This window comes from Epinephelus lanceolatus, chromosome 4 (genome assembly GCF_041903045.1).
Source record: "Epinephelus lanceolatus isolate andai-2023 chromosome 4, ASM4190304v1, whole genome shotgun sequence".
Classification (NCBI taxonomy): domain Eukaryota; kingdom Metazoa; phylum Chordata; class Actinopteri; order Perciformes; family Serranidae; genus Epinephelus; species Epinephelus lanceolatus.
In genome coordinates, this window is record NC_135737.1 from 21,097,270 (window position 1) to 21,123,168 (window position 25,899).

General features: G+C 39.3%; 1 protein-coding gene across 3 annotated transcripts in view; it reads left to right on the forward strand.

The window, feature by feature from the left end:
• lrfn1 (leucine rich repeat and fibronectin type III domain containing 1) overlaps positions 1–25,899 on the forward strand; it is a 153,981-nt gene that overhangs the window by 68,842 nt on the left and 59,240 nt on the right. For 2 of the 3 annotated variants that reach the window (XM_078167013.1, XM_033632219.2), the window contains exon 2: positions 15,949–16,000. The exons of the other annotated variant lie outside the window; for it this stretch is intronic. The gene's annotated coding sequence lies outside the window, so the exon portion shown is untranslated. The remainder of the gene's footprint in view (positions 1–15,948; positions 16,001–25,899) is intronic. 3 annotated transcript variants of the gene reach the window in all.

Genomic DNA, 25,899 nt, shown 5'->3' on the forward strand with positions numbered 1-25,899 from the left:
TAGATTTCATTGATCAGTTGAAGGTTTTAAATTCTTGGATGTGATACGAGTAGATCATGGATTGTTTGAATGTGGGCTCCATGTATGTTTACCCATCCTTTTTTAATGCTTAATCCCATACCAGTATATCTGGGGTAAAAACTGATCAGTGGAGTGGTGCTCAATTCAAAAATCACGAATTCAACTTACATTATTGAGTTTTAAATGACTCTTAACTAGTCTTGTCATGATACTGTAATTTCAAACTGTGTTACAGTACTTTGAAAAATATAGATATTCAATACCATTTTCATTACCACAGGAAATTAACATTAAGGGCATAACATTTTAATTAAAAGATAAATATCACTAGGAACTGAACATGGTGGCACGGTGGTGTGGTGGTTAGCATTGTCACCTCACAGCAAGGCGGTTTAAACCCCAGGGTGAGGGGGCCCTTCTATGTGGAGTTTGCATGTTCTCTCCGTGTCAGCGTGGGTTTTCTGTGGGTACTCCGGCTTCCTCCCACTGTCCAAACACATGCAAGGGTTACTTGGTGTCAGATTTACTGTAGGTGTGATTGTGAGCATGAATGGTTGTCTGTCTCTATGTTTCAGCCCTGTGATAGTCTGGTGACCTGTCCAGGATGTATACCGCCTCTCGCCCAGTGTCAGCTTGGATAGGCTCCAGCCCCTGTGTGTCCCCAAACAGGTTAAGGGGTTACGGAATATTAATGAATGAATGAATGCCTTAACATGAAAATGGTGGCTTTCCTTGCTTAGTATCAGAGAAAACTGATTTTTGTAAACATTAACAGTAAGAGAGAGCGAGAAAGCACAGCTGGAGCCAGTGTATCATTACTGCAGAAAATGAGTATTGAAGCCATTTCAAAAATCCAGAATTGATATGTATGGATAAGTCAATATTTTTGCCAACACTCGTTTAAACTGAAGCAGTAAACATACAAACAGTCATTTCAGTTTCAATTTGAATCAAATGAGCTACTGTAGATTTAAATAATTTTTCCTATGATTTTATGGCCTGCAATTAAAATGTGGTTGTTGTATTCTCCACCATGTTGGCCCAAATTGGCACTGACAGAGAAATTAAAATCAAGTTATAATACAGGACACCTACCTCGAATGCCCTCATGCTTCAGCATAAGCCACCGGTGCCCCGCTTTTTGATAATAATTTGCTATTTGAACATGGTTTGCTATGTTTGGTCTATTTTGAAAACTGTATTACATCATCATTCACATCATTAGATAGGTTGGAATAAGATGTCGGCCCACAAGTGACACATTTGGGTTTACAATGATCCTCAAAATACCTTTAACTCTGCCTCTGTAGTGCACTTAAAAGCAAATCTTTTCACTTCCCATTTTCAACCCTGACGGTGCTGTAAGTATCTCTCATCAGACTTCTTTACTTATGTAGTCTTTTTTTTTTAAAATTCAGTGGGTATGTCTAACATTAAATGGTGAGTTTGATCAGTGCAATGACTGGCTGTGCCTATGTAGCAGGGTTTAATATGTGAATTTTCTTTATCATGTCTGCCTGGCAGCTACCTGCTCGGGGAAGCCATAGCCTTGGCCTCCCTTTTTGTTTCTTTATGCATTGAAATCTTGTCAGTAACAAAAGACATGCTGCTGTTTCATTGCAGGTGTAAATGCTAGCAGCGCAGTGCGAGGTAAACCTTTGTGCTTGTGTCCATTGCGGTACTTTTGTGGCTCAGCTCAGGCTCGATTGCGCCGAAGTAGATGAAAGCACGATGATTTCCCCAAGCAGCTGTTTTGACTCAGTGGTGCCAAGTAGACTTGATGAAAAAACTCTTTTAAAAGGTGTCCCGTGAAGGCTGAGGTTGTGTTTATGCAGATTATAGGTTGCAGCATTTTGTTACCCATGTTGGCATAAAATTGATGATGCATTTCCTCAGACCACCTCAAAATTCAAAAGCAAGAGCCAGGGGAATTTTTCATGGATTTAGTTGGCAAAGGCACCGACTCATCTCCAAAATCACACACACAAAAACCTTCATGAATTTTTACTTTTCCCTCCTTTTGCATCTATATATATTTGTCATCAAGTACATTAAAATTAACATCTAAAATTAATTTAAGATGTTCATCTGAAGTTTGATGTAATCATATTACATATATGCTGTAGGGCTGGATCAAATACTTCAAAGCTTCGACCCCTTTTTTTTAATTTTTTGTATGTCCAATAACTCAAGAGCATCGTAAGGTCAAAAAATCTAACTTTATTGAAAGAAAGATCAGTTGAATCATTTCAAAAATTCACAACATTTTTTAAAATAATGAAATATTCTCCTTCAATCCATATTTGTTGGCGTTAAGCCTTTCAAAAACAACATTTCTACTGCAATCCAAAAAAAAAAAAAAAAAACCACAGTCACGCAGCTTTGATAAGGAGGCAGCTTCTATAAAATACATTTATTTATCAAAGAAAGTTAGTTTAATAAAAGATTTTCATTCATTTTAAAAACTCACTTTATGTAAACAGGATTTTGTTTGAGGATTTTTTTAAGCTTCGCTCAAAAACCTTAATAGGAGCTTCAAATTTGAGCAGATGATATTCTATACAGCTCTAATATGTTGTATTAATAGGTTTAATTAATGGTTTACTTTTGCCATAATGTCATGCAAAATTACATGTAGGAGGAGTTTCCCTTTCAGCTCCCTCAAATAAGCCATAAGCCATCGGCAGGAATGATACTTATGTTCCAAGTGGAGTCACTAACTTAAAGGCTGTGCTCCATTTTTTAGAATTAAAAGAAATCAGTTATTTAAATCAGTGTGGGTCCATTAATAAATGAACTGAATCACAGCTCTACCAAACAGTACACACATTTCTGTGCTTTTCTGAACACAGGGCGCCAGATCTATGAATGGAGCGCCACAATCCACAGTAATTCAGATCTATAAAACAGCACCACATGTACACACAGCTCTATACATCTGGCAAAAGTAATGTGTCTGCATATTTCTGTTATTGTGTGTTGTTATTGTTTTTGTTGTGATCCAGTTGGTAAGATAACACACGGACTCCAAATATGATGTTCTGATCTCCAGTGGCAACATATGTAATCATATCCATGTGTGATGTGTGCGTGATTAATTGAATACCTTATTAAGTCTGGCAACAAACAAAATAATGGAGACACATTTTATTGTCATTACTGTATTTATAACCTAATAGCACAGATTTTGTTGTTTGATAATTAACTATATGCACATCTCCATGGAAAGAATGGAGAACTTTAGTGCCTCCTAAAACACAAATTAAATTTAAACAGGGACATGATGTACCCTTGGAAGAATATTTGGAGTGCTGTATAATCGTATTTGGGTTGCTGTATATTTTTGCTTTGGGCCTTGGCACCTCCTGCACAGAAACAGTTTACTCAAAGGAGAAGCCAGACTGGATTCTCCTCGCAGCCCATTAGGAAACAGTCTGCTGCTTTTAAAGGGGATGAACGCAGCTGACATGATCTGCCATTACAAGAGCTTATTCCAACCCTGCGTGCTGATGATACTGTATATTTCTTCATCCTTTTTTTGTGGAACTGAGTGTAAACATGATCAAAAACCTAAACAAGGAAAGGGATTATGCAGTTTTTAGGGACCTGAAGCTCAATCTAATTCTGGTGCAAGAAAATGTGTAAAGTGGGTCTGTATACCAGAATTGGAAATTTCTCTTGGAAGGCCAACATTGCATGAGATTTGTTGGACGTTTGTTTGCAGTTAAGCTTAAATTTGCAACCAGTTTCACCTTACTAAAGCCCTACAGTACATCATTTCCAGTATTGAGCAAGTATCAATGCTACCAATACAAAGGATTGTTTTTAGTATCAATAATGTCAGTAGATCATTTTCAGGTTGAGATGACACTCTGGGAACATGAACACATTATTAGGGCACACTCTATTTACTTCTCTGTGAATGATTCCTGGTTTAATGATAAACTGTTGTAAACTGATGGTTAGTATTACCATCTTAAATTTGAATTATCACAAAACCATGTTTGATTACCACGCTTTGAAAAACCTACAGTTAAGTAAGTGAACAGTTAACTGTTAAATGGTGCCGCCAAGAGTATTTTGGATCCGTTAATTTTGCTATTCTTTGGTTTACTGCACTGCCTACCACACAGGTCTGCTGGGAGCTATCGTTAGTTAGTGGTGTTGCTCATTCAGCAGTGGCCACTTGTAACACCATCCTGACCCATCAGTGTTGCTATAGAAACATTGTGCACACATGGCTCAAAATGAACCCACCTGCACGCCGGAGTTACCTGGGGGGAGATCCATGGGTGGCTATCATGTTTCCGCAACTACACTGTCACGCCACAAGGACAGCGCTATGAGCGGCAATCACCAAATCTAGCAGTAGTTGCCAAGTGAGTGGTGCACTAGCTAGCTCCCACCTGACCTGGGTAGTTTGCAGTGCAGAGCAGCCAGGGCTAACGTTTTCTAACTATGTTTCTGCGTGTTAACACAGCTAGTCAGCTGTCTGTCAGCAAGAAAGCAGAAAATAAAATGAAAGGCAAAACATTTACATAACAAAACATTTTAATTTCACCATCTCTAAATAGATAGTCCTTTGAAATGCCATGCAAAAGCTCACCGAGTCAATGGTCCTCCTCCAGTGTTGGGAGGCAACAGTTACCCCAAAACCAAGTAACTTGTCACAATGTTATTTTGTCATCACCCCACTAATGACTTGAAGTACAACAATCAAATTGGTGGATTCATTTTCATAATTGTCACGCTGTGCTTGCACCTCACAATGCAGCAAGCTAGTTTGGTGGATGGAAACGCTTACCTTAAGTGGCTCAAAATATTCCCATTACTTTGATTTTGTTGGAAGGAAAGATGACAAGAACACTGTTGCTGCAGGTAGTGGTGCTAAAACTCTTTCCACTTTGAAAAACGTCCTCAAACCTCCAGTCTTAAACACCTCAGCTACTATAACCGACAGCACCAGGAAATACACCCCACCAAAGATTAGCCCTCCTCAGTCACGGAGGTTGGCTGTAGCCCTACAGTGGCTAAACAACCAAACTGGATTTTAATGGTGGGCAGCTGCAGGCTGCAAAGTCTCCAATGAAGCTTGTGACTGGATATGTAGTGGGTGAAATGTTCCTCGGTGAGTGACACTCCATCTTTCAGACAGAGCCTTGGGAAAATAGCAGTCACAGGTATCAGAAGACAGAAAAACAAAAAACAAAAACATTTGCAAGCAATCTCATCTTAGCTACACTTCCTGTCTGTTACCCTGATGTACACGCAGAGCTGCACATAACAAGACTGAATTTTGAGGAGGTACGCTATTACCGCTATTGTTGGGTGTAATTGAAAAGCAATGTAACGAGTAGTGTCAGAAATTACTTTTGGCAGGGAGTAATATGTGAAGAAAAACATTACTTGTGAAAAAGTAATGAGTAATGCATTATATTTTTAGAATAACCAGCCCAACACTGGCCTCTTGTATTTCATGTCATTTTGTGTTTTTGTCTTTAAAAACATACCAGTTAATGGTAGTCAGGCTGTCTAAAGCAAAATAAACCAAAACTGACATCCCTACTGGCAATAAATGCTGTCCAGCACCAACCAAAGTCAGCAACAGTCTCCAAGATGCAGGCACACAAGTGCAACGTGGGTTTGTTGGGCTATAACCTTGTTTACAGAGTGGGCGGTCTGCAGGCAAACCCCAGTGATGTTACTGGTCCCTTGTCCTTGTCGACAATTACACACTCGAGCAAGCATTTCAAAGACAAGCTATCTTTAATGTAAATGCTCTTTTGATATGGTTTTCAATTTCTCTAACTTACTGGCTATGTTGTGACTTTAGGGTGCGTAGTGCTGCTTATTCTCTTGACACCATTCACTTCTAGTTGTGTGCAGGCATGTATGTATGTATGTATGTATCACCTTGTTAGTTCAGAATTCACACCATAAATATTTTTATTTGCTATTACCAGCCACTACCGTACCCTGCATGTGGAAACACTTTATTTTTAGTAATCAGCCGAGAGCAGCAAAACGAAATGCACCTTTTTTTAGTGGTAAATATATTCAGTAGCAGCCTGTTAATGATGTATTTACCTCAGAAATCATGACAGGTGACAATGGAGATGGAGTCAGAACTGTGACACTGAGAACGCTGTACATTGCTTTGTGAAAGTAGAAAGCCTAGACATTGCTGTGTTAAAGCAAACCCAGCCCTCCTGCACACTATCTCTCATACCTACTGATTATTTATGTGGTACTGGTAAATGTGCTGAGCATGGCTAAGTGTATAAATAGCAGTACGGACATCATCAGAGGCTTCGGCTCACAAGGGGGAAAGGGGAGGGGAAAGAGCTTACTACCAGAGCATCAGATCATGAGCAACAGAGACGATCCTCCCTGACTCATCAAGAAAGGAGGGAAACTCTGATCCCTTGCATGCTGGTAGTCTGCATGTTGAAGGCCCTAGTAACCCTGCTGACCTCTGTGGCCAGTGGTGCACAACTTTGCGTTGTGCTTATTGCATAATTATTCATATGAGATGACTAAGTGCATTATTCAATTAACATGTTCCCCTTGGTTCACTGACTTATATATGTGGGACATGGTTTAGGATGACACAGACTTGCAAATGTAGCTGTTTTTTTTTAAATTCTTTTTATTAAAGATAGCTGCATAACCAGAGCAATTATCAGAGCGTATATTATTTGATGTGATTCTCTCAGGCACCTTGTATCATTGCTCAGTGTCAGCATGGCCACTGTCTGCACCATGACAATATTTCCCTCCTAACAAAGGAGTCACAACATCCCAGTCATGGTAAATATTATGGTAAAACATCAGCACAATTTTTTCCTCATCGTTTTCACACCGCCGCCACCGCCATTATCTCTGTGTACTCATGTGTTCCAGCTCTCTGCAGTGCAGCCCACAGTACAGGCCTCCACTTTGCCTTGGGTTGTTGCCTTTGTCTGGAGCTCTCTCATCTCTGGAGGTCACATTGGCCGCCCTGGAGGTACTGGTAATGGTCAGTGTGCCAACTGTGTGGGCAGTCTAAAAGAACCATATGCTGTCTGTTAAATCACACTCAGCAGAGGCAGCAGTACATGGCTCGGATGAAAATCACAACATGCTTAAAAAGCCATCAGTTAAGCACGCAGTGTATTAGAGCAGGTATTTCTCGCATCCTTTCCTTCCTCATCATGTCACTCCTCGTTTTGTATTCCACACTAATCCCTTCAGGAGAGAAGTAGAATCACCAGACCTTACTCACACTCCATTCCCCTTTCACCACTATTTATCAGATATAATTCAACTGGTTAAGTTCACCATGGCCTCAGATCAAATATGTTTTTCTTTATTTGCTTTTTATTGAGGGTTTTATAGTAGTAATGTGGGTCCTGGCCTCAAAATGTTTATTTTAGCCTTGTGGTAAGTCAGGCAGAGTAATAGAGGAGTGGATGTGCCGTGTGCCGAGCATTTTCACACATGGCTTAGACACTGCAATAGAAAGGCCCTGTAGCAGGTTCTTTTTCACTCTTCATTAACAATTCTAGAGGGTGTTTCGACTGAGAGGTGATAATGTTTCTATGGACACCACTGGCCTCTAGTCACACGCCAAAGACTAACAGGTACTACAAAATAGAGGGAATAGCATGTTCCACTCTGAAGCCGTTTTTGTTTTTCTGTTCAATGGCAACCTGCGAAAGCGCTGTGAAGTCAGTGGGGAAAAAAAACTGTCAACTGAAACATCCATTTTGTCATGTGGAGACATAACCCAAGTTTGCAGTTATCCAAACGCCTGCCTCGCCCTGCGTGCTGAAGCTCCGAGGTCCTGAAACACTGAGCAAATAGCTATTTGTCCTTGAGGGTGGCTGCAAATGAGAAGGCTGGGTTGCTACACTGGGTTTAGAAAAACAGGGAAAAGGAAACCACAACCCTGACAGCTGCAGTTCTAGTATCTAACGAATCATCAATCATGTATAAATCATCAGTCTAAGATATCAGACTGAATGAGTACAGATGTGTGACTCTAAAGCTGTGATATTGTTTTACAGCTACATCTATTAGTTGGTTAATTGATTATTCATAAATTGTTAAAGGTTCAATGTGTAGCACTTAGGGGGAAATATTGGCAGAAATGAAATATGATAAGCATGTTTTCTTCAGTGTAATAAGAATCATTGTGGTTTTTTGTTACCTTTGAATGAGCTGTTTATATCTACATAGGGAGCAGGTCCTTGTTTATGGAGATCACTATGTCCCCCTTTGTTTCTACCATAGCCCTGAATGGACAAACCAAACACTGACTCCAGATAGGGACATTTGCATTCTTGCGTTTTCCTGTCATCCACCATAGTTAGAAGCCCATCTGCGATGAGCAGTATTGGAGAATCACTGATTCATAACGTGAAACTGCTTTATTCAGTGTTTTAGCTGGTATAAATCACTGAGTCCATTTGTTTTTTGAGAGGAAGACACCTCTGTGGATAATTCAGCTCTCAATAAAAACCTCCTGAACATGAACCAGGAATTCTAACCGGGAAAAGTTTCAGCTGGTTGTAATCTGCAATCCTCACCACTAGATGCCACTAAATCCCCCCTAACTTATTAACCTTTAAAGTCAATTTTCCAAGCAAAAATATTAAGTTATTTTCTGGTTTTCACATGTGAGGATTTGATGCTTTTCTTGATCATCTGTTTTCCACATTTGATAATAAACTGAATATATGTGGATTTTGGAGTGATGGTCAGATATAACAAATAATGTGAACATATAACCGTAGGCTCTGGGAGATAATATTGGACATTTTCTAGCTAAACCAATTAGCTTATTAATCAGGAAATAACAGGCTGATTCTTTGATAATGAAAATAATCATTAGTTGCAGCCCTGTATGTTTTTAATTATACCAGTTATGCTTTAAAAGCTGCAAGTCATCTGTTTTAATAATGCTGTAGCATTAGCACAAATGCAGATACAGCTGGAGGCAGTATATGAGCCTAATGACATTTGATCATTGAAGGATGTTTTGGAGCAAAAATGATTTTGTTTTTCACTCTGCAACCTTTCCCTTTTCCGCCGCAAATCACAGTACCAGTGTTTTTAATTAGACAACAACAACAGTAACTAAAATGTGGAGGAGAAAAATCCTCTCACAAACCTATCGGCTGTGTCACTCAGTTGAATTCCACGTGCGTGCAGCGGACGTGTTTGATGTGCCTGTGTGGGAGTTTGATGAATAGATGGAAGGGCAGTTAGCATGCAGTCGACAATATGTAAGATTACAGCTCAAGCGACAGGAAAAGCTTCGGAGGTATTTTCTGTGTGAATGTGTGTGTGCAGCTGTGTTTTAATCAATCCCTCAGTGTTGGACGCTTCAGGGAACATGAACATAAGATGGACGTCTCAGTGAAGTGCGACATGCGTGAAATTGTACTTCTCACATCACTGTCTTAGGTCAATCGGAAAGCTGGCCGCTGGACTTTACGTAATGGCATTTTGAAATAAAGGATTTCAGTTGTATTAAAATTTTGACAAAATACTCACACTGAATGATATATCACTGATTCCTTAATAACACCAGAAAAATCTTAGATTAAGCTAAATGTCTGGGATGTCACCTGCATGTTAAGAGAGCTCTTGTAGCAAGTGAGTTGCCAAGAAGACAGCAAAGAAGAAAAAGAGGCATGTCTCTTCTGGATGTAATGGATGTGCGACTGAACAACCTTTGAAGGTTGCTCTCAATGTCAGGGTCTTTTGTGAAAGGCCCACCCTGTTTACACTTAGTAGAAGTGAGAGTTGGGGTTGGTAAATATGTCTTGCTTGGACAAACACCCTGTGTTGCTTTGGCTGGGCTGGCTGATAAAAAAAGGGGCTGTTGAGATCCTAATCAAGATTGTTGCTTTGGCAATTAAATCTGACAGAGGAGAATCAGAGCTATGCCTCTGTTGTCATTATTCCTGGAAAAAAAGGGTGGGAAGTGGTCCCTTTTTCTTCATCTACAAAAGCTTCAATTAACTGTGATAGCTCCATGTACGCCTTTAGTTGTGCACTTGGGAGAGAGGAACAAATTGTGGCTCCCCTGAATTGTTTTTAGCCTATATACAGTACTGCAGCGGTTTAAATGAGAAACCTAAGTTTATTTGTGTACTCTGAAACCTATTTACTCATAACCTGTTTTGTTCAGATTTTGGTTTAGTGTGCATGTGAGACTGATGCCACTCAGACGTAGCTGTGAATGACAACACTCCACTGGAGACGTTTAAAAGTTGGTCTTTTTATGCAACTGATGCTCATATTCATGTACAGTATTTATGTGCTGTCGGCTGGTAAAATCACCAGATAAGACAAGTAAAACCTATAAATGCAGTTAAGTGCAGCATGATTTTCAGAGGTCGGTCACTGGAATACACTTAGTGGAAAAAAAAAGTGTTTTTAAAGGATGAATGATACTTCACATTTAAATACTTTGGATGGTGTGTTTTAATGTCTTTGCAGAACAAAAAAAAACACAAGAGCAAAAGTAAAATGAATAAATGTGTGTTTATCTGGTCTAATATACTGACTAATGAACCTAGTACCTACAATAGTTCCTAAGTGTTGCTTAAGGGAACAGTGTGTAAGATTTAGGGGGATTTAGCAGTCAGGACTGCAGATTGACACCAGCTGAAACTTCTTGCATGTGCTAAGCGTGAACTGCCAGTTAGAATTTCCTCAGTGTTCATTGTTCAGGAGGTTTTACTATGAGCTGAATTATCCCCAGAGGTATGTCTCTCTCCAAAACCCAAGTACCAGGTGATTAAAACTGCTAAGACACTGAACAAAGCAGCTTGACATTACAAATCAGTGTTTCTTCAGTGTTTTTCGGCACATCAGAGATGGGCCACTAACCCAGCATCAGCTAGTCTGTACTCCAAATTATCCACAGATGTCTCTCTCTCTAAAACAAATGGAGTCTGTGATTTAAACCTGTAAAAATATTGAATAGAACAGTTTTACAATAAAAAAAAAAATCAGCGTTTTCCCAGTGCTTTCATCGCAGTGCTGCTAACTAGGGTGGCCAAAGTGAAAATGCAAATAGCTCTATCTAGAGCAAGTGTTTTGACTAGTCTGTCTTGGGCAACTGTATAAACATGGTGGTGCAACATAGCCAGCCTTGAGACAAGGACCTGCTCCCTATGTAGATATAAACAGCTGATTCTAAGGTAATGAAAACACAATGATTTTTATTTTCAGGTAATTATACAGCGAAGAATACATACTTGTTATATTGTATACCTTTTCTGCCAGTATATCTCCATAAATCCTACACACTGGACCTTTAAGGTCAATGATCACATCATTACCTTACTTAGCTTACATAAGATTGTAGTGTTACATGTTAACATAAAAAAGCCTTGTTTATGTGTAGCACATCAACTGTTTTTCCCCACTGTGACAATTGGAATATGGATATTTATTATTGTGTCCACATCAGCTGGTGAGGATATAGACTTGTTGTTTTAGACGTGAATTTATGGCGAACCTGAAGTGAAAAAGTATTACGGGTCTAAAGGGAGCAGGGAAGAGCAGTTCTCCTTTACCCAGATAACAATCACAACAATCACTAAAATGCTCAGGGACTTGGATACTAACAAAGCCACCGGCTTGGATGCCATCCCAGCTAAGTTCCTGAGAGATGCTGCAGAGGTTATTGCTCCCTATGTCACTCACATAATAAATCTTTCAATTTCCCAATCAAAAGTCCCCCAGGAATTTAAAAAGGCCAGAGTTACTGTTTTATGTAAAACTGGCAGCAAGGTTAAACAGAGTAATTATAGGCCTGGTTCTACAAGTCAAATCCTGGAAAAAGGTTTTTTATGAACAGTTTTTTTAATATGTAAACCTGTTTAACATTTTATATGATTTTCATTTAGGTTTTAAACAGCCCTACTCAACTGAGACTTGCATGATTTATTTAACTGACTTCATTAAAAAGGAAAATGACAGTGGCAAATACTGTGGAATGACAATGCTCAATCCACAAAAAGCATTTAACACAGTGAATAATTACATGTTGATGTAAAAAATGAAATGTGGTAAGTTTTAATAGGGAGGCCTTAAAACAAATACTGTCATTGTTTTCTGGTTGAGCCCAAATGCTAGATGCAGAAGATATGCTCTCAGAGCCCAGAAACCACCCGTGGTGTCCCTCAGGGAAGCATTATTGGTCCTTTATTGTTTTTTTATCTTACATAGATGGCATGGCAGCAGCTTGTTCATATACTTTATTTTTATTTGTGGATAATTCAGGGTTGTTGTTTTTTTTTTAGTAACTGAGTAGGGCTTAAAAACAGAATATTGTTTAGTGAAAAGCTCCAAAGAGTAAGCAGTTGGTTATATGAAAACAAGTTATCCTTGCCTTTTTTATTTTGACCAAGGTATGAATTAATAGACCTATGTAACGGACCAAAGATACTGGGAAAGTGTTGTGATACTAATCTTGGATATATACTGGACCAAAGATACTGGGAAAGTGTTGTGATACTAATCTTGGATATATACTGGAACTCTGTATGGCTAGTGAGGCTATGACCCTCTCTGTCATTGGAAAGGTCTATCCAAAAGCAAAGTATACTGCAAAAATATCCATGTTCCTTGATAACAAAACCACAAGTTTATCAGCTACATTATTAGTTCAATGCCACTATGACTATACCGGCATAACCTGATACAGTGGTATAACTAAAAGAAGTAAAGATGAGCTTTGAAAAGCTCAGAACAAACTAACAAGGCTCGTCCTTCATCTCAGTCCAAGAACGCATATTCGTCCTTGAAACAATTTGAAAGAGTTGAATTGGCTCCCTGAAGAAAACAGGTTAAACATATTATGGTCTACAAGATTTTACAAGGTCAATGTTCAAATTATTTTATTGGGTATGTTTCAGTATATCTGGGACTCTCATGGCCTGAATACAAGGGCTCAGGTTATGGCAAATATAAAAAGCAAAATACGAAGAGCACGTTTCTTTACACGGGGGAAGGAGTGGACTAACATTCCATACAACATTAGACCTGCTGATTCTCTGAATAGTTTTAAATAACTGAATGCTAAGTCAGTAACTATAGTGAGGATTGGTTTCTCATTTTTTTTTAATTGTTTTTCATTGCTGTATAATATTGATATTTTCTATATTTCTTATTAGGTGTATTAGTGAAAAATGGGATATAATTAGCATATACATGTCATGTCGTTTCCCTGCCTGCCTCCTTGCCTAGACTTCAGGAATCCAGTGGAAACAAATCATGTGACTTATTGCAATATCTTGATGAATTTTAGTCCTTAATGTGCAGGGGCAAAAATCCCATTTCATAGTTGGGGGGGACAATAAACAGTAAAATTTTAGAGAATAATTCCGGGGGGGGACAAGGAAAAAAAGTTGTAGCCTGTCTTTTATACAGCATCTTTTACCGCAATTTGATGTTTTAATCTTCTCTCTATCTCTCCAACAGGCAGAGTGAATGTCTATACTTATGAGAAATGGCTTAACAACTAAACATTTCCTGCAATTAAACTGGTAAACTGGTTTATAAACAGTGTGCTGTCAGATCTGCCGCTGCGCACCTCACAACCATGCGTAGTAGTCGCGCATAATGACCGCTCCTCGTCAGTTAGACTGCACGTCTCTCATGTTTGTCTCACTGTCAGGTGGAGAGCCTACAGACAGGTACCCATAGCTACGAGCCGCCACAACCGTGCGTAATAGCCGCGCGTAATGACCGCGGTTAGACTGCACGTCTCTCATGTTTGTCTCACTGTCAGGTGGAGAGCCTACAGACAGGTACCCATAGCTACAAGCCACCACAACCGTGCGTAATAGCCGCGCGTAATGACCGCGGTTACACTGCACGTCTCTCATGTTTGTCTCACTGTCAGGTGGAGAGCCTACAGACAGGTACCCATTAGCTACGAGCCGCTCCACCACTGACTGCTCTTGTCCTGTCCTCTCTATCACTAAACTCTGAGCTTAATCATTAGCTTTTAGCTTAGCAGCACTCATAATTGAGTAGGCTTTTGAACAATGCAGGAGAAATGTTGCAGACAATGTATATTATCAGCCTGGGCCTGTGGCTTGTTGTAACATAAATGGGATGTATTGTAACTTGTGTAAGTTAAACTGTGTCTGTGTGAGTGAACATCTTACCCTGCGATGCGCGATGTGGGCAGCGGTTCCAGCCACATGCTGCTGCTGCTGCCAAGCAGCCCCGCCCGTTGGAAAGAGTGTGGGATATACCACTACTAGGAATGGGAGGGGGGGGGACTAAATCTTTTAAGATTTAAATAGCACATTATTGCGCGATTATAATGAGCACCGCTTACATTGTGCTTTTAATAAATACTACTGCATTGTTCAAAAACTATTAATTGTGTCTCAAATGATTCTAGGGGGTACAGCTTTACTGAAGGGGGAGTCATGTCCCCCCTGTCCCCCCCGGGATTTCCGCCCCTGTTAATGTGCATTTGTACACTGTAATTTACATTTATCAAATAAAATCAGTCAATCAAGAAATTAATCAATCAAGCTTTAATCTTTTATTAGATCATAAATGAAGCCTTTAAGTAGATATTCCAGATCCCCTTCTTATTTTGAAACGAGTCAGCTGAAAACATCATAAAGTCAGCCAGAGAATGTGGCGTTTTCAGCCAACTCATAGAGCTTAATTATCTAGCTAGTAATAAAATCTCCTGACAGTTAGCATTTAATTGGGCAAAATTAATTGTCATTGCTAGAAAAAAGAGCTGTTTTCTAGAATCAAGGACCCATTGTTCTAAAAGTTACTAACAATTTTGAGTGGTTAATCTGCACCTATTATCACAGCGAGCTAAACTACAATGCAGGATGACTAATCATAACATATTTTAATCAAAGAAAATCAAAAGAGGAATTTTAATACAGAATAGAAATGCTCAAAAAATGATTAACCTTTTTAGATATATTTCAAGGGATAGACATTTCAAGAAATGACAAGAACATGGACAGCATATCTGTATTTGATTTGACTAAACTTCTATATAAATTGAATGTAAATACAGCAATGTATATTTTCCTGCCCTGATGTTGACCTGTGACAAATAAGCCTGTAGGTCTCGCCCCACTTCGAGTCATCCACTTGTAAAAACCTGTTAAACACCTTGACCTTTTAGCTTCAAAGCGGTAAATGTTAATATTTATCCGCAGACGTTGGTTCTTACTTAGACTTAGAGCTGCAGGATCAGTGCAGCTGTCTCTAATGAACTAAAAAGTTGGGGCTAATTAAACATAATGAGCTGTGGTGGCTTGTCTGTCTATTGGCTTTATTTACCTTGGTATGGTAAATGCATACGATTTTTTATTAGTGTCAGTCTAATAATCCACTTTATAATGACACAGCGTTACACAAGGGTCCATTACTTACTAGACAGCACAAGGAAAGAGTACAAACCTTACAGATGGTACATGTTCCTGACTCAGCAGTCAGTATTCATTGAATTCATTCATTGCATTTAATAGCTGCACACAAAAAAAATACATATGAAAGCAAGAACTAACCAAAAGGTAATGGAAAAGCTCCAGTGTATAATCCAAGGTTAATTATTATGCAGGCTAAAGACAAATATTAGTTATGCGTGTAAAGCAGGAAATCATCTTTAAAGAAGGAGGCAGGTAAAATGATATTTCTGCTTCAATTTCTCCTCTTTTAAATTCCCTCTGGCAGAGAGGCTCTGGGCACAAAATGATTGTTCCACTGCTTCAGAAATATCAAATCATTTGTATTGAGTCTGGGATGAAATCAAAGATTGAACTATAAATTGAACCTTTTTATGATTCTGACACTATTACAACTGGTGCCGTATGGCCCCCAATGTTATTTGTGCTTGCACATTAAGGTGTGACCGTTTATTTCTCTCTGCAGACTGCTTTGAAGTGAACCCTGTGAGGAGCATCCAAAGCGACACAATATTCTGGTGAGTTCCCAAATTGAAATTAAAACCCTCTTCACATTTACATAATATAGGCCTACTACCACGCATAAGCCATCCAGACTGAACATGAGCAGAAAGTGACGAGGCGAAGGCATAGAGGGGAGAGAAGCTCGGAGTCTATCGATCACTGTTTTTTCTCTCCACAGGGTCAGTAGGTTTGACTCACCATGCATGCATATTCTCACTCCATTAAACACAAAGGCAAACCCTACAGTTTTACCAATTTTCTTCCCTCTTCCTCCCACATATTCAGCATCTCATTCTCTTCCTCCCCTCTCTGTCACATGCAGATTTAACCACATGTTCACATGCAGAGAGAGAGTGAGAGGGAGCTTCTACAGAGTGACACTGTTAGCTATCCCCGCGCATAGGCAGGGTTGGGCTGGCGCCACGGCTGTTTGCCTCATAGCCTGCGCAATGGGAGTCGGCTCCATTATCAGAGCTACTGCTTCGCCACCCTGCAGCAAACCCAGCATCCTCAGCTCCTGCAGATTTAATTTCTTATCTCAATAGGGAAAACAGCCCCTCTGATGAACAGCAGAAAACACCCTGGGCTGCTGTGAACACGGATTGAGAATACATACAATAGATGGTTTGATGAACTTATGAACGGGCATAGCATTGATATTCCTCACAGGAATTTGTGGTTGGTCATAGATATTCAAGGGAATTTGCTTTATACTGTAAATAATTATTCAGGGAAGGGATGCTCTGCACCACTAATCCAGTGGTGAAGCAATTATTTATGGAGCAACCATCAAGGACATATCAAGCATTAAACAGGATCCCTCGCAGGTGAATGTCTACAATGTGCTGTTGCTGTTGTGCACTTCAAATTCTAGGTCTCTTCCTTTGCAGACGGATAAAGGCAGCTGTTCAACTGCTGTACTTTCATATAAAAGTCTTATGAGAGCAAATTATCACCTCTCGGAGAACAGCTTAGCATATTCTTAATAACATGTTTTCATAAATGTCTCTGGGGAAAAAAAGACATCCAAGCATTGTACTGTTATGTTACCTGTATTTTTCACTTATGTTTTCCTATTCACTTTATTTTTGACAATCTGAAAAACTTCTTTCATGCTCCATTCGGTAAGAAGTCCAGAGTCTGTGATGGAAGTGAAAGATTTGACTTGTTGTGGCTTTCCCAGCCCTTTACTAACAGCTTCATCAATGTCATGAAAAGCCACTACAGCGGTAATTGTGTGTCAACTTTCCCAGGCTCTAAAACAAAACTTATTATGTGAACACAAAGGAGTTATATAACTTGATATACCCTGGCTGAATTAGTTTTCTCATGTTTTACAGTAATCACCAGGTAGGGCTGCACTTGCTGATAGCAGTTCTATCTTATCTGTGGTCCAACGCATCAAGAGTAATTTATTACAATCGTTAAAGTTTCAAGATCTTCTCTGCTTTACAGTTCCCTTAAGATGTTCCTTTAAACATCCTTTTCAGTAAAGCATTTTAAAGATCCAGTGTGGGGAACTTAGGGGGATAAATTGGCAGAAATTAAATGCATCATATGAGGTATGTTTTCATTAGTATACAATCACTTGAAAAGAAGAATCGTTGTGTTTTTGTTACCTTAGAATGAGCCTTTTACATCTATAAAGGGAGATGGTCCTCTTCCGCTGAGTCTGCCACATTGCGCTGCGATGTTTCTCCAGTAGCTAAGAGCAGACAAACCAAACACTGGCTCTAGATAAGGCCATTTGCGTTTTTGTGTCTGCCACTGTAGTAAGCAGCCCCTCTGCGACAAACCAAACAGCATAGGAAAAACACTGATGTTGACATGAAACTACTTTATTCAGCATTTTTACCAGAAATTACCAGAAATAATAGTTAGCATGTTAGCCGTTAGCCTAGATACAGCCGTAGCGTCAGACCTGTTAAAACGTAATTGAACGGGCATCAATTCAAGTGCAAAGTTAGTCCACTAAACAAGCTTTTTCTCAAAAAAAAAAACGCCTCATATGGTTAGGATAAATGTCAGAGAACATATAGAAAAGAATACCAGCCAGAAGCCAGAATACACTGACGAAGAGCTTCGTGAAATTGAAGAATGTAGGAGGAGAGAGAGAGAGGCACAACAGGTAGAGGACAACAGAGGAGGAATGGCTGCTGGAAGGCTTTAGCTCTGGAGATTGGTGGTGTAACATTACCTGTGAATGCTGTACCCTAGTGCCCACAGAAGAGGAATGCCTCTGTTGCAAGGAATGGGACCGGTTGCAGCCTTAGCTAAATGGTAAACAACAAACATGGCACCACACCGGTAAGGTAAGACAACACGTTTACATGTCGTTTTCTATATGTTCTCTGACATTTATCCTAACGATATGAGGTGGTCGTTGTGGAGAAAAAGCTTGTTTAGTGGACTAACTTTGCACTTGAAAGGATGCCCGTTCAATTAAGTTTTAACAGGTCTGACGCTACGGCTGTATCTAGGCTAACGGCTAACATGCAAATTATTATTTCTATGTCACTAGTGACTTGAAACAAATTTAGGACGATAGGAGATGGGTTGAAATAAACCGAAATTTCCCTTTAATCACTTGGTTCATTCATTTTGGAGAGGAAGAGACCTCTGAGGATAATTCGGCTCCTGGTAATAACCTCCTAAACAATCAACACTGAAGGAATCCTAACCAGGAGTTCACACTTAGCACATAGGAGAAGTTTCAGCTGGTTGCAATTTGGAATCCTCAACACTAGATGACACTAAATCCCACACATTGCTCCTTAAAGCTTCAACATTTTTATTGTCATATAATAAATGCACACTCCTTTGTAATAGTAAGTTTGTGAATTAATTTTGTTAATGCAACATTATGTGTATATGCCTGTGCAGGAGTAGAAACAAGTAAAAGGAAATCACAGGACTGTACAGATACCATATCAAAGTATGTATGAAAGGCATCACCACATGCCAGGCATGACCACTAAATGTTGCAGTTATTGATTCTGATCGTTTTCAGATGGCTGGGGTTTACATAATGTGGCACCGTGAGAGGACATTGATTTTTTCTTGCTTTGAACTGACGGTCCTGCAGGAGGCTTTTCTGCACAAAGGGAGTGTCAGGCTTCAGCATTGCTCGGGGAAGCAAAAATCGGCTAGATCAGCTACAGTAATTTGGCAGTTGGGTAGAAATATAAAGTTAATAATCCGTAGCATGAGCAATCACAAAACCTTATGTTTTTTTCACCTAGAACTACGTGAAGAGTGCGTAAACCTTTTTATTCCCTAATGAAATGAGGAGATCTTTATGAGTGAGGGTGGGTCAGGTTAGTTCTTAAGATTCTTTGAAACAGATTAAATTAGTTTCTTTTTTAAAGCTTTTAGCACATTAGCCACTCAGAGGATTTTAATGCATGATGTGAAATTAAACACTTGTTGATGATGTGGTCGTGAGATTATTAATTATCCTCATATTCTTTGAGAAGGTGATTGTGGTTTCTTTTGGTTGGGAACTGAGTGCAGGAAATGAATGTGACACCTCTGACATCCCATTACATGTGAGGTCCAAGTGACAATACTTTAATTAGTTTACCTCCTAAAAAGCTGTTTTATGTGGACAGACTGCACAGAGCAGAGCGCAGCACAAGTCTTATACAGTCTCTATAGTCTGGTTCGAGTTTTTTAATGAGGAAAACCAGTTGCAAACATAATGACACTTTGCGACCACAAATACACACCGCAGGTTTTTGAAAACTGCATGTGAGAGTTCAAAAAAAAGTCTAAGTAATAATGCAATTAGACCTATGGAGGACAAGGATAGAAAACAGTAGGAGTAAATTTGTTAAATTGCGACATTGCTGCTGTTTATTTGGAGGAAAAAAGTGCACAGGGAGAAAAAAAGTAAGTCTTCCAAGATGCACTGATAATCATGTTGACAAGCGTTGTGATTAGATTCCTTCCTGCTCAAACTGCAGAGATGTAAAATGAACAGATTGTTGTTTTTTTACAGAATCAAAGTTGTCAATTCAGTAGTCAAAATAAATTAAACTTTTATCGGATTTAATCGCAGACACTGTCTCAGACCGCCTGCTGACAGCATCAGTATGGACGCGGTAAACAAAAAGTTCAAATGCATTTGATGGGGAGCAAAGATTGCAGCCAAAATAAACAAGCGAGGAAATAAATAAATATCATGTAATTTAATTAGTGCTGATACTTTGGAAGGCTGTTAAAATGCTTATTTAACAGTTCTTTTCCCTTAAGTTTGGCAAAGGCTTCATAAAGCATTACCTCAGGTTATTAAATGACCTAGTGTTTTCTATATAGAATTAAATCAATACCATAATGTTTAATAATAATTAACCAGCCTTAAGCAACATATTTAATAAATGATTATGAGCTGCAATGCAGAGGTAACGTTATTGTATCTAAGTGTGAAATAGAGAGAGTATGGTTTCTTACTGTTTATTAAACTGTGTACAATTTCAGTGCCTGCAGCCTTTTTGTTGCAAAGTTAACTATGTTTTTCTCATGTTATCATACAGCAGGAGGAGGCATAACCAACTGATATGAGTCGAATATCTTGTAAAAAATTCTTGGATTTACCACATCCAACACGCCAAAAATATCAGCACACCAAAGTATAGATTTTCGACTCATTTTGAAATTAGACTCTCTTCATGCAAATAGCTGTTTTGATGTCTTTTGTTGGCATCTGCTGCTTTTCTCAGGGCACTATAATTAAACAGGAGGAGGCCGCAACCCTTCTTTATTCTGTGTCAGTTTGAGAAATGGCTGTTGCAAAACACAGTGTGTCAAAGCAATGCAAGTTGAACAACAGCTAGATTTCGCACACAATGGAAGCCATTTTTAGGAGTGTGTGTATCTGAGGATTCGGGAATTAATCTTCATTACTGCAGCCACATAGATGTCTGAAAATGCACCAAAAATCAGTTTGTGGAAAATTTGCTCTACGGCATCCCACTGCATTTTGGATTTATCACAGATATTTGTCATATACAGCTGCCTGAAAGTCCGAACTTATGAGGACACATTGCTTGTTACTAAATGGCTGAACGGTTTATTGAACTGTTTTTATACCTTCTGCTGGTAATGGCTTAAGTCGCGACACCTCCAATTATAGGTAAACACATAAGAAAACATGGTTAATACTCAATGTTAAGTTCAATTTAGCAGAGTTAAAGCACCTTGAGATTTTTTTTCTGCTGTTTTCCAGCATTTTGAGAGCAGCGCTCCATCACAGGATAAAAAATCTATTCGGATTACAGAAAAATACCATATTTTTTATTTACTCTCCGCGTGTCACCACCCAGGTTTACACCCACAGCACATCCCCTGATCTGACAACATCCTCAGGATAACTCTCGTATATCATCATTAAAGAGCACGGACTCGGGCACTTTGTCAGAGTTTGCAGTCCAGTGAAAAGGCACAAAAGGGGCAGAAAATAGATCTCTTTGATGAAGAACAGATTATGATGGAGAGGTGAGCAAACTTTCCTCTCATACACTGCCCACATGTGCAGTGCAGCAAGACTTGCCATCTCACACAGCAGCAAATTGCTGTCTGATCCCAAAGACAAGCTGCAAATGGGATGTAATCCTCTTGGATTTTTGTTAAAAGCTAGAGTGAAATCTAAATCTCTCTCCCCCCAATTTAAATTAGTACAAAAAGTGGAAACTGTGTTTACATAAAAGATCAAATAAATATGCTAATTTATCATCACTCTTTATATTTACATAGCATCATTATATAGAGTATTTATAGGCTATCCACACACATTTACATTCCAAAGACGAGCTTTCTTTAACAATCTGTATTATCAGAGGATCAACTGCCTCTCTCTCTGGCCTGACTTCTTTTGTTGTAATGTGACATGTGAAAATCTGACACAGAAATTCCCGCTGAGTTTTGTAACTAGAGAGCTCACCCTGGCAGATTCTGCTTCTGTTACAGTCTGCCTTTCCTCAATTTTAGTTGGCCTACCTCTGAGGGAGGTGTTCTCTAAAATTAGAAACCTTACTGACAACATGGTAGCTCTCTCTCAGGCAAGACGACATGCAGTGGGTTATTGTAATAAACCTGAACATGTTATAAAAGAGAGATTGTTAGAATGGTATATACAGGGCTTCCTGACAGCTTGGGGGGTTTGGAAATGTCAGTCAGAACAATGAACATCAACACATACAGGCTCCATTTAAAGGATCTATAGCACACAGTGTAAAGTGCATAGCACAAGTGCATGTAGGGTGTGTGCAACCAAGTTTACCAGTTAAACAGTGCATAATCTGGGTGCACAGTAATGTGCAAAGGAGTTGTATTTAGTCCCTTCATTAATCATGCATGTGTTATGAGCATAAAATGACTTCAACCAATCAGAGGGTCATGTCCCATCCAGGAGAAATCCAGATGTGCCTGCACCTCGTGCACTGCTATTTACATGGCAGATATGGCAAATAGCACAACGCATATTGTGAACCTGCCTAAGTAGGAGCATCTTACTATCCTAATTATGTGCCCTCTAATTAGCAGAAAGATACTGCAGCACTGACTTAACACCCCGTTTCCACTTACGTATGTGTATGGAGACATCCAGAAGTCCATTCATTCCTATGGGAATCTCTGTGTCACCCGATGTTCCTGCGAAACTCCTCCCCTCCATAATATTTCAATTGGGAATTTGCCTCGAGTAGGTTTAAAAAATTGAACTTTTGCAGTGCATTTTGGAGAGACCATATGACAGTGTGCTAGCTTAGCAACAGGCTGCTAACTTGCTAATAGGCTAACTGTATTAGCTAACTAGCTAATAGTTGCCTAAATGTATTGTCAAGTGAGTTTGTATAATTAAAAAGAACTTGTTTATTGAGTTTAAACACACTTGGAATCTGAGTAATGTTATTCTGCTAAAATATGGTTGTACATTATATACAGTTAGATCGTCATTATGACTCATTCAGCTGTTCATACCTCTTACATTAAATATTTCACAAAACATGCGGCATACCTGGCAGGCCAACATATTCATTTATTTGGTGCCATGCAATATTGGTCCTGTTTTTGTCCCAGTAATGTTCCAAGCACATATTCCAAACTACTAGATGGTGAAAAACTGACAGAATTAGCCGCTCCCCCATGGCTACAGGTAGTTTCTCTCAGGTTTATAAGTTCTATGTGTAAAGAAACGCACTTCCTTGCGTTGGACACTAGAGGCATCATCCGTATATTTACGGATCTACAGACACCAGTCACATACGTAAGTGGAAACGGGGTGTTAGACCAGTTTTTTTTATTGTTGTTGTTTTGGGTTTTTTGTTTTTTGGTCAATGGCGTAATCACTTTTTGCTACCTCAAAATAACAACGTGTCTAACCACACCTCATCAAAAGAGCTATACACCCATGGATGCACAAATGGGCGCAAGTACATGTGCTGCTTATACAACATGGGCACTGGCCTCCAAAATGACTTTTGACACTGATATCTGCTAATATCAGCAGATATATCGACCTGGAGGATTTATTAGCCCAGCTTTGGATCTAAGCTCATTCTCTGCTCATATCTGAATAATGTACTCAGTAACATAACAGTAACATATTCAGTTACATGTCCAGTACTTCATGTTTCAACACACTTATATCCACTGCAGACTGTATAATATTACTTTTTTGTCATTGTTTGTTTGTTTTTTTTAATAAACATAGTAAGAATTTGTAGTGTTGTGAAATTCTGTCTGGCACTGGTTGTTTCTTTTGTCATGCTCAAGACTAGTTCAGCTACTGTTTCTACATGCATGTCTCTTAAATGGCAGCTAATTAGCAAATTAATTATAGGGATGTTCATTATTTGTACTGACCTTTACCATTTTTCAGCTGTTGTGAAAATGTATTTGCACTTTTGTCACATACTTTACACTAAAATATTCAGTGTGTTTTCCTGGCAAATGGGGCATGCCGTGTGAGAGGTCATATTTTGCAGTGAATTCTGGGTAGAAAGATGTTGATATAACAAAGTGTGTTTTCATAGATGATTTTGTATGCATCTAACATATTTATTATTTATTGTTTAAATACACATAACATTTAAGATGTACTTGTACTTATTTATTTATGGCAGACAGTACTGTTTGATCAACATCAATACAATGTAAAAGATTTAGGCAACAGGCTAATTATCATTTGCAGTCTCAGGGCAGGTTGGTGTTTTACATTAAAAGAAACAAACTAGACGTACAACGAGCAAACAACATCAAAGCTAAAAGAGAACAGGCCATACTGTACAAGCACATGCAACAATAAGAGGGCTTGTCTAGGGCGCCGAATGTGCCAGGTCCAGCACTGATACTTTCAGTTGGAATTAAATGTTTTGTTGGAGCCACTGCAGAAGAGATAATAAATGTGTTGTTGGAGTTTCGGTGAGAAAAGGCAAACAGCCTCTCAGTATGATGTCTCAGAAAAGTGCCATGTTTAACGGTTCACGCTGTGAGTTTCTCTGAAGAATTGTGTCAGTGAGACCTGGCATCTCTGGAGACAGACGTAGTGGGACATCCCAGGATGCTGCAGGAGGATAAGGGTTGCCAGATTAAGAGCACGCCGAAATGCAGATTTCTGCTCTCTGATCCACGCACAAAAAAAATATTTTTTATTTTGTAAATGGCTCGGGAAGCACGCACAGCTGCATCAATTACAACTGCATGTCAGTGGTTTGATACATCAAATAAAACAAATTTAAAACTGATGAAAATGTGGAGCAGAAACATGACAGGGTGAGACAAAGCAAAACAGGAATTCATAACAGACATCATGTTCCCTTTGTTTGAAATAAACCTCCCCTGATTGTGCAGCACAACAAGAGGAGCTATAAATTATTCAGGTGCTCCCCGATGGCTGCCCATTTACAGCCGCTCACTTGCGTCTGACTGGACGTGTTCTCTTGCCATATCCCTCTGCGATCTGCCTGTTTTAAAATGGCAGCAAAATACATGTGACCTCTGAGTAGGACTCTGCCTTCCCTCTGATGCTTAATTTATTCATTACACTCCTGTATTGTGTATGCGCCGCAAAGCCCGTAATCGTAAATACTGTAGAATATCAAAATGAATGTGAGGGGGAAGGAGCACAAAGGATTATTACAGCTATATGTAAATAACAAGGTGAAATATGGCTCCTTCCTCATCACGGTGCTGGCACAACAAAGACAGAGGCGAGAGAGGAATAACGGAATGCAGTGGTCATAGATAATAACACCATTTGCTGTATTGTAGCCCATGAAGGACATCTCTCTCTCCAGACAGCACAGCATGTCATTTTTCTACACTGCTGTTTCTTCATTCATGCTGATGTGGGGTTTGCTGTAGTGACTGCCGGGAAGAGGGAAGATGGTTGAATGCCCTCTCTGTGAAGCATGTCTTTGGGTTTTAATGCTCACATCTCCACGACTAGCTGTCTGTACCGTTTGAGGGCTCAGTCAATTTTTGCAGATGTATGGTCATGACATTGGAAAATGGCATATGACAATAAATCCTTGCAGGATGTCAGGTTGTCTCTGCAGACTGGGACACTCCCTGCAGATTTTAAGATGGTAAATTTTGTCTTTACTCAAGCTATACTCCTAGAGATTTTTATGAAGCCTAACCCCGTTTCTGATACTATTTATGGTGGGTATTTTTGTCAGAAACAGTCACTCATTGTGTTCACATGCAGTAATTACCTCTCTGTGTAGTAGATTTTATTAATAGCATCTCAGTCTGCCATTCATATGCTGGGAATTGTCTCCACATGCACGAATGATTCACCGGCAAACAATGCATGCATGTAATCCAGCCAGACTGTCCTCCCAGGAAGGACGACAGCATCACTCGCTTCAGCAAGTGACCCAAAACGACATCTGTTTACGTTCAAGTGACA